This window comes from Stegodyphus dumicola, chromosome 1, assembly GCF_044657685.1.
Source record: "Stegodyphus dumicola isolate Sdum_Otavi_A_Nest chromosome 1, ASM4465768v1".
Classification (NCBI taxonomy): Eukaryota; Metazoa; Arthropoda; class Arachnida; order Araneae; family Eresidae; genus Stegodyphus; species Stegodyphus dumicola.
In genome coordinates this window covers 72,034,663-72,047,732 of record NC_140768.1, presented here as the reverse complement: position 1 = coordinate 72,047,732, position 13,070 = coordinate 72,034,663, and positions in this window count along the sequence as shown.

The window sequence follows — 13,070 nt, the reverse complement described above, 5'->3', positions numbered from 1 at the left end:
TTACATCTTTACTCACTTAAGCGTTTAATACAATAAATATATTTATTCAAAATAGTTCACATTTATTAAATATGAAGCTGAAAAATTTAAAGGCAATTTATTTGCAAATTACAGTTTATAACTTTAGAAATAAATTACTTACCTCTGTAAAAACATAATGGCAATGGTTAAAAAATATTAAACTTTAACACTTTTAGCTGGAACAAGAGCAATTACTTGTGATCTAACGGCTCGATTCCTTTAAACGAGTTGTCATTTAACTATCACAGATTAGCAATTTATTCATTTTTCTTCCATTTGATTTATTTTAGTACATTTATGTAGACATATTACTTATACAGAATAATTGTTCATAAAGTGTGTTTAAAATTTAATGCCTGACTTTTAAAAATATCCTTAATTATCGTGTTCGTAAATTTTTCTTTGGAAGAACTAAATTTTTAACTGTATTTTTATTGCGTGTTATACCAATGGAATAAAAGAATTCAAATACGAACTTACTTCTGTCAGCTTTCTTTTGGAAAATGTATATGGCTGAACTCCTCTGAAATACCTCGTAGAACTCAACTTCACAGACCCTTACTGAGTTCCGCATTTTAGACATAGTGAAACGAACTATATTCTCCTTTTCTGGAAGAAAATTTATACTCATGTCCAGCAAAATATTTTTCATATTTTATTCAGCCCTTTTAGCTTTTATCAAAGTAATAAAATAGCACTCTAAATCAGCCTTTTCTCTGCTTTTATATCTTATAGAAGAGTAAAATTTCTGAAAAAGGGTAAGGATGGGGTGGAAGCAAAGAAAAGAAAGGTTAAGAACATAGATTGGAAAAAAATAAAAAAGTAAAATCAGAAACCTAAATAGGTTTATCATGTTCGTGTTCTTCGATGCGAATATTCAAGTAGGTTTCTAGAATACTCTTAATCTTGCACAAAACATTTTTACACGTTTTGCTCTTGACTTTAGAGAAGTAATTAGGAAAAAGGGAAAGAATGTTTTTTTCGAAAGCATATGTATACAGAAACATGGCCACGATGAATAAAAAAATATATGAGAAAATGTGAACGGAACCGGAATAAGCAGACTGTATACTGGAATGTGTGTACGCAAATGAGGTGTTGAGGTAAAATGGGTTATTGGGTTCGTTGGGTAAAAGTAATCTTCTGGCGTAAATCATCATTCCCGTGCAGCTTTTGAAAGTTATATATCATTATACAAAAACAGAGCTCACCACCATGCAATTTAGCTATGGGATTACAAATTGAAACTATACCGAGTTTTCTATGCACACTTTGAGCAATTACTCCGCTTCTGTGCTCTTTTTCAGCCGTTAGTTCCGGATAGATAAAACGAATGCGAGACAGCTCTGGGGCTGTGTAGGGATGCATACTGCTCGAAGTCGCATGGGGAATGACGATTTACCCCAGCAGACTATTTTTACCTGATACTCAATAGCGCAATACCAAAACGCACTATTTCCGCAGAAAGGCTGCATTAGGATAAATGCTAATTACGGTCGCTTTAATGTTTTTGCCAAATAGATTTGTATAAAAAGATTTGAATAATCTTGTATTAATAATTTAAAAAGCATCTGACCTGCATTACAACATTATTAGGCTTCAGTTAAATCTGCAAATAGATGTCGGAAAATTATCCTTTTAATAGGAATTTATAATAGGCTTAATAAAAGGAGCATTTATCATGTTATGTTTTAAATTCCTTTAAATTAAAACAGAGTTTTATTAGATGAAGAGGAGTGACTAAAGTTGATATTCAATTTTTAAAAGAAATTTGTAGCAAAAGTTTCAGAAGTGTTAACGGAATTTTTTATAAAAATTCTCTTTCTGGTTTCATACTGTAAATTACACGTACTTTGCTATATCTGCTGCGTTCTAAACTAAAAGTAGCTGTTTGACAGAAATTTACTACCTATCATCAATCGAATTCAGAGTTCTCTTTGAAATGCAAAAGATACGAGTTAAAAGTCCCAGCGTTAAAAATCCTACTGTGATACGTTTATAAACGTCCTCCGGCTTTAAAAAATGTATATTCGCTTGATGTTTAACAGAAAAATATTTAAGCATGAATAATAGAAATCTTCTTTTCAACACTTTGCTGTTGTTGTAAAAAAAATGAAAAAAAATTGTTTGAAATAAGGCATTGTACTTGCCTCTTTTATCTGAAAAAACTTTGGAATTTCAAAAAATTACACATTTAAATATTAAGAAAAAATACAGCAGTAAAATGTTGCTTATTAATAACTTTTCGAAGCAGGTGTCAAAATGTTAGTGAATAATTTTAATTTTTTAAAATTAAAATGTCCCTAATTAATATTATCAGAAAACGGCTGTATATTTCTAAAAAACTTTTGACGTTGAAAAACATTGTAATCAAAAAGCAAAATCTTTCATTAGTTTATTGTAATGTAAATTTTCTGTTAGTAGGAAAATTATTTTTTCTTGAATTCTGAGCAATTGATTTAATTCTTACTGTTCAGAAGCGGAACTGCGTTCCACCTGATTAATATTTTGAACATTATGTTAAAATGATGTGTACGAAACTTGGCTATTTACAGCATTCTGCATGAAATGAACCACGTAGCAAATGGGTATTATTGCTCCTTGCGCAATGGCGGCTTTCAAGGAAAAGGTATTGTTACCAAATTCCCAGCTGCGGTAAGATAGCTTCCCTACAAAGCGGTTTTAGGGTTGTCAGAAAGTGGCGAGGAAAGGCAGGGTTGTAGGATTTGGCGCGAAATAGCCCTTTTGGCGACAAAATTGGAGATGTGCTATAGACGGAGCAAAAACATTCTAGAACGAATCATTACCGGTTTTTCCCAGAATGTTGTCGAAGGCAGGTCAGAAGCTATATAAACCCTGCCTGCACGCAGAGTTAAGTTTATTGCGAAGAGTATCTTGAGTAGTGCTGTATTAGTGACTTGAGTTTAAAGATTAGCTTGAGAGCGATCAACCGAGTCGGGAGCTGTATTTTAGCGCTTTGCTGTGAAGCTGTTTTCATCGTTATAGCTTGTTAGCCTGAAGGCTGTGTTGCTGATGGTTTCAATGTGTTTGTCGTATTTTTTCGACGACTGTAAGCGTACTTTTGGAACTGCCTGACTAATATTGGCTTAATATATTGTGTTTTGATTCTTCATCAAGTGTTGTCATCAATCGCTCCAAATCCACGAACCCGTAGAACGCAGCAGTATTATGTCAAATTTTTTAATTTTAAGAATAAGATTTAGCAAATAAGATTTTCTAGTAAGATTATAGTTTTGACAGTTAAAAAAAATACTGCTTGCTTTCTTGTTTTTTGCTTAGTCGATCTAAACTATGCAACAAATGCAAAGTATCCACACTCAATATATGAAGTTAAGAGACAACTCTAGATCCCAAGATAAAGTGTACTTTAAATTTATTACAAATGGTTGCCATTTTTTTTAACTTCTTTCTTCTTATAGGCTCATCTTAAATACAGAAACATAGGAAACATGAAAATTTAAATAAAATGACGTAATTTCAATACATTATATAAAATAGCCATTAAGAAACGTGGCAGATAAGGAGAAGAAATATTGAGCAATAAAGTTCATCTCGAATTTCAGAGTAAAAGAATTCGCACATTAAATTTATTTTTATTGTAGTGATAAAAATGTGAAAATTATGCCGCCGGGAATAAAGTGTCAAATAATATAAAGACCATTTTTTTCACGTAGAATCGTTTAGTTCTTTGTTTAAGAATGGTGCCACATTTTCCAATTACACATCTCTGGAGTGGCGCAATTAACTCCAAAGCGTCGTAACGTAAATTATAAAGTCAAATATTAGATACCAGAGAACAAATGAGAATTAAATAAAAAAAAAAAATTCCCTAGAAATAAGGTATTATTTTCGAAAGCATTTGTATTTTTAATTTTTTATTTCAATACAATCTAAGCTTTTTAAAGTATTTATAAGAGTTATAAAGCAGAATGATAGTTCATTAAATATGAATATTTAAGCGCGTTTTTTTTCAACTGTGTAGGTTAGAGAAGATAATACTTTTAGGGTTATTAAGAATAAAAGAATGATTCAATTTAAGTCACTTTTTTATAAGGTAGGATATATTTAAAGATTACCTTGTATTATTATTTTATTGTTATTATTAGCAATAAGATTAATTAAATTAACGGTTATTACAAAGTTCCATGTAGTACAAATAAAACAAAGTAATTTTGTATAGAATTAAGTCTTTTTACCATTACTTGTATTATTTTGCTTTCCTAGATTTCGATAGCAAATTTTGTTTAAATTTAGTAATACGGCAACATATATTTATTTAGCATTTGCTAACTCATACTTTAAATCAGAATAAGATAATAATTTCATTTTTTGTACGTAAGTTTATGTGGTGTCTATTTGGTCTTAAATAAATGATATTTTGAATTTTTTCCGTAGTTTTCATCATGCATACTATGCAAGAGCATTTGAAATAGAATAAATAAATCAATGGAAAAAGATAAGGTTTAGCATATACTGGTGAACTGTGTTTTAAAACACGCACTTCAAGGTCGAGCAGCGCTGTCCTACCTAATAGCCATTATCACATCAAGGCCATATACGATCTTAATGTATGTCATTATCACCGCATAGAGGGAATTAGGAGATTTTAGCAAATTATAATTTTAGACTTTACTTGTAACAGTCGTTGCCATTGTTATGAGACACAGTTTCGAGAAGCGTTGTAGGGTTTCCCTTAGTTCACTAACCAGTGACTTTAATTTTGATATATTTTCTGAATTCTCTATTTTTCCTCGCATTTTCTAGCCAGAATGCAAATTAAGCAAGGGAAAGAGAGTATTTAAACGGATGAAATGAATAGTTTAGAGAGAACTTGATTTCGCTAGTGCAGCGCACGCTTTCTATTTTGTCCTCCAGGTGTTTGTTAATTTAGTAGCGGCTATGCATTCTAGCCGTTTATCGCCGGTGTAGGTTGCTGAGTGTAAAATAAAATGGGCCTTTGGAAATAAGTTAAGAAGGCGTTAGAGATAAAATATCTAAATTCTTAAATTGTGAACTAAGATTACGTTGTGTCCGCAAAACCTATTGATACATACGAATATGAAATGAGATGTGTGACTTAGGGAGAGACACAGTTTATTAGGAACTTACCGAGAATCAGAATCCAGATGCTGAAATCAACATATCAAAATTTTGCATGTGAATCAAACATTTATTTTACTTCTTGATTTATTATTCTTGATAAAATAGTATTTAGAACGCACATAGAACGGGTCAGATCTACCGAAACATTGTACTTTCACGTGACGTGACGAAATGCTTATACACTGCAGCAGAACACATCGGATAAAGTCAATCTAATTCAATCTGCACAAAATAAAATGTCTTGAGAAAGACCAGTTGACAGTACTTCTTAGCCCGGAGGAATGCGTCTAGAGTTCGGAGACGAAAGACGAGTTTCGACCTATTCCTTCCCTGCCTCCAGGCAAATGCCGTGCTATGCGTTTTCTCCGTCCACTGTGCTGTACACCATGCAGAATTTCGTGAACAACATATAAACATATGCGTCGACAAGCTGGAGAACTGCGAGATGTTTTGAAGCTACATATTCGTATTGAAAAGCTCATTCTGGAGTCAACACTTAAGTAATGATTATGTTAAAGTTAATTTTGTGATATTCTATGATAACAAGAACCTTCCCTGAAGAATAATGGTTATGTGAACTCTCAAACAAGAAGACTTTTAGACTGAAATGCTGAAAAATTATACTTTATAGGATCAAAATTTTATTATTTATGTTTTTTTCCCTTATTTGCTAGTGCTTTAACGCTTTTTCTTTAAAAAGGCTTCTCTGTCGCTACGCATTTTTCTTCTTGAAGGGGCGGAATAATATGTAAGAAAAATAAAGAATATGCAAATGATTAAATTAGCAGCGTAAATTAATTTCTCTTCTCTATTCTAAAAATAGCAACATTTATTTACACTGCGTCATTTCGAGAAAAATCTATGTCATATGATTTTTACGTCATTATGATGATGTAAATTGAACTAAAACTTAGCCAGCCTGTAGTAATTTTAGAGAAATATTAACTATCCAATCAGAATGTATTGAGAACCAAAACTAAGTTTGAATAAGAACCCTTAAAATGACACACTTGCTTTTTATGCTTTGGGCTGGCGGCACTGCAGTCTTTCTGCTCTTTCTTTCTTATTGCAAATTTATCTAAAATTTAAAATCTCTTGGAATAAGCACAATTAATGTTCCAACTTGATTGTCTCCGCAACATGTTTGCTAAAATAAAAAATGAAGATTTAATTATGCCTACGCCCTCCAAATTCCTGCTGAGTTTGAATATATTACATATATATATATATATGTGTGTGTGTGTGTGTGTGTGTTTCTGCCGATTACAATATACAAGGAGATGTATAATTAGCATAATTAGATGGTATAGTGGTTTACAAAATTTCAACTTTCTACGGCAGATCGTTTCTGAGTTATACGAGATACATACGTACTACAGAAGTCACGAAAAAATTCCTTTCTGAATCCATTTCACAAAGAGTCATTAGGTCTGTTAGTACAGACGTTACGGAAAAAACAGTGCCTTCTGTCGTATAAAGAAGTAAAGAAAAAGAATGAGGAAAAATAACTTGGAATTTTATTTACAGTTTTTCTAAAGCGTAAAATAACTTCAGTTCTACATTTTATAAAAGTGAACACTGTGGTGTGTGTGAACATTTTAATGCGTGATATTGCAATACATTCCACAGTTAGGGAATCATCTGGAATCAGGGATAAAATTTGCTTAAAACAGACACAAAAAATAAGCAGATTACAAAAGAGATACAAATAAATATCATAAATATTAACACGCAGAAATTATGTGCTCACATACTTATAAGTTTCTAGTAAGGTGAATAAATAAAAATATTTATGTATATAACGATGGAAATTTTAAATATTTATTTTAAGAAAGAAAAATTAAATGTATAAACAATAATTCTAGAATAGAAATCTGATATAAAAAATTCCAATCAGTTTACTCTCCAAATTTTTTATCACTTTGTTCAAATTGTTATATATTCCATCTTCTATCTGATGGTTCATAAGAATGTATTTTCAATCTTTAGTCTAAAACGAGACTCTGTGGGTGTAATTTGCTATACCCCTCTTCAAATTCAATTCGTAAAGCTCAAAATTTTAATATAATGTGTTTAGAACTAGAATTATAATATAACGTATTAAAACTCTCTGAATTAAGTGAATTATCTCCGTCCAGATAGTCCCACTGAAACGCCATGTCAACTTGAACGTACAGATTCTAATCAGAACTGAACTGTTTATTACCAAAACTATGGTTCCTAAGATGAAAGTGTGACATTTACAATGTAATTTAACAATTTAATACTGGTCATTTAATTTATTTCTCCTTTCTGAATAGCATGCAAGGAATTCTCTCAAACCTTATATTGTAGTAAATTTCTAATCACTTCCATGCATTAATTGCTACTTCTGTCTACATCAATGAACATCTCCGTTCGAAATATTTAGCAAGTATGAACCAAGATCTGGGTTAGCCGTAAGTGGAATTTGGATAAGTTACAGATTAAACGGCTAATATGACGGATTAAATAATAGAACATTTTTAATTTTAATGCGAAAGAGAGATAAACTGACATTGTCATATACACAGCCCACAAGACTCATGCGTCTCTAAAGCCAGTGATAACTACTCGCGGAGTCTAATCATACAAACCAAAGAGAAAATGGGCGCCTAATTTTTACGTGATACGCGAATCTTGCTTAAACCAGGGGCACGCGTGCTCATTTCAGTTACTGGAGTGCGCTCACTGGTCCAAAGAAAAGGCTTAATTTTTGGCCTTTTCTTAAAAAATTTTAAACCTTCAGGCAAATGTGTTACATCTTTGCCAATGATAAATTTTATATTCAAATATAAAATGTATGCACATTAAAATTTTTATTTTTAATTTGTCCAAATATTTTTATAAAATAAAATTTCTGAAAGGAATAAAAATCATATTATATATTAGTAATATAATACTCTTCTGCTTTGAATCGGTTCTTTATTTTCCTTGTTTATCACTAAAAACACAGAGAAAAAATTCAAAACAAAACTGCTAGAAGTACAATGAGCAAAATGCCATCGTGTGTTCCCAAATACAAATATTTTTCACGTTCGGCGCAGCGTGTTTCCGTTTTCCTGTCCTTTTTTGCTGGCAAATACTGCGTCATTACCCGGTTTCCCCTATTTTTTCAAAGCAATTTATGTTTTCTCATTTTGTTTCACAATCTATATGAGTTTCTGAATCAGTATCATGCGAAACAAAAATCCGTAGTTACTTCCATCCTCGTTTTCTTCAACAGATTCTTCGTTAGTTGATACAACTTCTAATAATTTTTTCAGTATTTCTTCCTTCTACGATAAATTACGAGGCATGTTTGCCGCCGTTACTGCAAATCACCTACGTGACAATATACAAATATGTGCGCTGTATCTAAAAGACCCGATCCGATCAAAAACAAGACTTTGGGAGCCCCGGCGAAAAACTTCGGAAACATAAAAGGGAGGCCTTGGACGCGACTTACACTGAACTTCAGCAAATTGGGCGAAATAGGCGATATTTGAGAAAGGTTTATTTAATGGAACGGGTTCAATAGATCCAAAGCACTCGCGGTTTAAACTTTCTTTTCAATCAGGTTTTCAATGCCAAAAGCAACTAATAAAAGGTTTCAAAATTGAATTGAAATTCCTGCTATAACACACTCATAACGTTTGAATTCACTCAGAATCTGTATCTGATAGTTTCAAGAAAGTGGTAAAAAACGCGTAGTATTTATTGAACTTTTATCCAAAATCTTTGAACATAAAATTCGCTGATTTCATAGAAGTGCATTTTTCACCTTCTCTGTTTTAAACGTATAGTGTGCTCACTTGCAAACCTGTAAATGGAATACAGAGGATCCCAGAAAGTTGTAGCTTATTTCTTTAAATTGTTTTTTTATAAATTATACGTAATGAAATTTTGCAATAAGCTTTCGTTGTTTGTTCCGCCTTTCTACTATGTGAATTTTTACTTCTGTAAAGAAAAACCTACATGGCTTTCGGAATATCCCGTTTCATGGTATTACGAGGGCTATCCAGAAAGTAGATTACGTTTTGGAATAAAAAAATAAACAAAGTATAGGAAACAAATTTTATTATATACAGACGAAAGCCACACTCAAATACTACTTTTCTACATAGTCACCATACAAATTAAGGCATTTATCGTAGCGATGTACGAGCTTGGAAATTCCTTCGTCGAAAAATTCGGCCGCCTGCGCCTTCAACCACTTCGTTACCTCTTCTTGCAGCTGTGCGTCGTCATCAAAACGCTGCATAGCCAGCCACTTCTTCATTGCTGGGAATAGGTGGAAGTCGCTCGGTGCCAGGTCGGGACTGTACAGCGGATGAGGAAACAACTCCCACTTAAAAGATTCAAGAACTTTACGAGTGACATTTGCCGTGTGGGGCCGGGCGTTGTCGTGAATCAACAAGATCTTAGAGCTCAACATTCCTCTGCGCTTGTTTTGAATTGCTCTTCTGAGTTTTTGGAGAGTTTGGCAATACCTTTGAGAGTTTATTGTAGTGCCTCTTTCCAGGAAGTCCACCAAAATTACACCTTTTCTGTCCCAAAAAACAGTCGCCATCATCTTCCTTGCCGACATTGTTTGCATGCATTTCTTGGGTTTTTGGGGAGAACTTGTGTGCCCCCACTGCATTGATTGCAATTTCGTTTCACAGTTCACATGTTTCACCCATGTTTCGTCACCAGTAACGATGCGATCGAGTAAAGAGTCACCATCCTTATGGTAAGCGTCCAAAAAGTTCAACGCTGCAGCCATTCGCTGATTTTTGTGGTCCTCTGTCAAGATTTTTGGAATCCATCTTGCACAAAACTTGTGGTAACCAAGCTTTTCGCTGATGATTTCGTGCAACAAACTTCGCGAAATTTGTGGAAAACTCAAAGAAAGTTCCGTTATTGTGAAATTTCGATTTTCACGGACTTTAGCATCGACTTTTTCGAGAAGTTCGGCGGTCACTATGCTGGGTCTCCCACTTCGATCTTCGTCGTGAACATTGGTTCGGCCATTTTGAAATCTTATGACCCACTGACGCACTCCACCTTCAGTGATAATGTTGTCCCCATACACTTCACGAAGCTGCCGATAGATTTCTATCGGTTTACAGTTTTTTGCAGTCAGAAACCTTATTACTGAGCGCACCTCGCAGCTCGCGGGATTTTCAATTAACGCAGACATTTCAAACCGTCACAGTATCTGAACGGAGCACAGCACGAACCTCTCACTAGCACGGATAGATGCAGACTGAGCTGCGCAACGCTCTGACCCCAAGATGGCCGCGCTAGCCCCGCCCCTAGCGGACACAGACGGAAACGTAATCTACTTCCTGGATGGCCCTCGTATTTTCGAAAAAGAAGATAGATTTTCAACATTTGTTTAAACTCCAGCATGCAAAATAATAAAAAAAATCCTTTTCCAAAGAGTTCTTAAAATTACTCTTCGCATTTGCTACAGTGTTTATCAAAGTATAGCTGCAATTATGTTTAACTAAAAACCATAATGAATGTTTACATTAAAAAGCACTGATTCACATTTATTTTAGTGTCTATGTACTTAAACTATAAATGTAAATTCACTAGGGTCAAGAGTAATCTTGTTTCTATTTTGACCGTTATTACATATGCCGTTATTTTGCAACTTTTGGCACTATTTGGTATACTTTGATATACTTTGACCCTTGGCATATCTTTAGTAGGTTGAAGTGGTTCCTGAGAGATCTTCGCTTGGCTGCGCTCTCTAGAACTTGCAAAAAAAAATAACACCCTGATCTAGAGTGACTATAAGACTGGGAATAAATTATCTTTGTTAAATCTGTTCGTCTTCCCTAAGCTTTTCTAGTTTAAGGTTTTATGAAATCTCTTCTTGTATCAGGTCACTACGTACTGCCTTTCTAGCACAGTTGAGTCGTGTCCTTGCCCTGCTCGCATTCTGGGCATTGAAAATCTTCATGTGGCTATTAAAGATTACGCGAGAGAGAAATAATGCATTAAAAAATTAGGATCGGCTGTAACTTCATTTTCCTTACATTGTCTTTCAAAGATCTATAGACTAACATCGGGAGATACTGATATGATAATCGGTATTTTGTCAAATTTTACTTCAAAGATCAACAGACTTCAAAGATCGTCACAGTTTTAAAGATAAAAGGAGATCTCATTCGTTTTCCATTTGTAATAAATATTAATTTTTTTAAACTCTTTTGCCAATAATGTTAGACGTTATTTCATTTCATAAGCAGTTGAAAAAATTCGTCGCATCAAAAACTTTAAATGATATATATTAGTATTTCGCTTCCCAGATATTTCAATACTCTTTTCATTAATTTTTTCTACATTTCATTCTAAACCTGAAAATTGCTTTTATATCCAGGAACTTTAGTTCGCTTGAAACGGTTGCCAGAGAAAGGACTATTATTCTTTAGCGTCCAACGCAAATAAAACTTGTACATACAAGAGAAATGATACATTCTGTAAAGTACTTTTAATGTGACTCTTTGAAGAAAACAGTACTTAATGCGCATGCAAATTTAAACGCTTTCGACATTTTGTTAAATAGGAATAAAAGTATTAAAAATTTTTAATTTTGATTAAGAAACGAGATTTTTTTCTCTGTAACTGTTCAAAGAGAAAGATATGATTCATTGGAGAACTTCATGAAATCGAAATGTTTCCTTGTTCATAAAAGCAATTTTCGCGCATATTCCTTATTTAAAATATTTTTAATTTTTTGACACTTTATTAAACCATCACTATATTTCATTACAAAATTATTCTCAGTTTTATTTTTGGTTGTTATTTAAGAACTGAAATTGCCAATCAAAGCATTTTTCAGTTTACATTCATTAAATTATGAAAAGCAACCTTGTTACTTACAAATTAAGCTTAAAAATAAGTCTCATTTTAAAACCGAACTTGAATAAGTGTCATCTTTAAACCTGAAAGTTAAAGAGGAAAAAAATCTCGGTTTAATTAACTTTTATCCTATTTTAGCAAACTATGAACTATAAACGCTTAGAAATGAAATAGGTTTCCTTAGTACGTAGTACAACTGTTCCAAATTTAAAACGCAAATGAAATTTAGTTTAATATGCATCATATTTTTAGTTATAATTCCATTCCTGAATGCCAGTAAAATTATCCAGAAATTAAACAATGTACTTACGAAACAGTTTTATACATTAAAATGAATAGTTTAGAGAGCAAAATGCACTGATGCGAAATTCCCGTCTCCAGGCTGTAATAATGTACTCAGATTTCGTGATTATTTTAATATCCGAAGTAATTACTCATTCACTTTGTACAGGGTTTATTTACTTTTAACATTTCCTTCAAACAAATAAATGAACTACAGAATGCCTTGGAGCTGCTTGTTTAATTCTTTATTAAACGGTAACGAAATGGCATAATTCTTATCATATGCGCTCATGTGAGACGTGTGTGAAAATTCTAAAATATTTCCATGCATATATTATGAGCAAACGCTCTCAAATTGTTAAATTTCTGAAGAGTTTTGTTATCAGTCTACTGTTAACTAAATTAATATTCTAGTATTCAAATGCATATTTAGTATGTTTCTAAACATCAAAAGGTAAGCATACGTCTTGGAAAGCAGATTCGAGAAAATGCATTTATTGATATTATGTTCATCGTTCTATGAAGCAGCTTGAGAAAAATCATATGTAGTATGCTAAAGCTATAAATTTTGTTAACTGAGAGCGCAGTTTAGTAGTATATAGTTACTCAGAATGATTTCCTGCCTTTGTTTCAAAGCAATAAGAATTATACATCTAACGCTAAGAGATGATTTTAATTGCAATACATCAACAAGATACTTAGTAAGATCACTACTACTATGACATTTGTGAAAGAGAATGACTGGTAAGTATCTAAGGTACATGAGGTATTGGATTAACACAGTATAA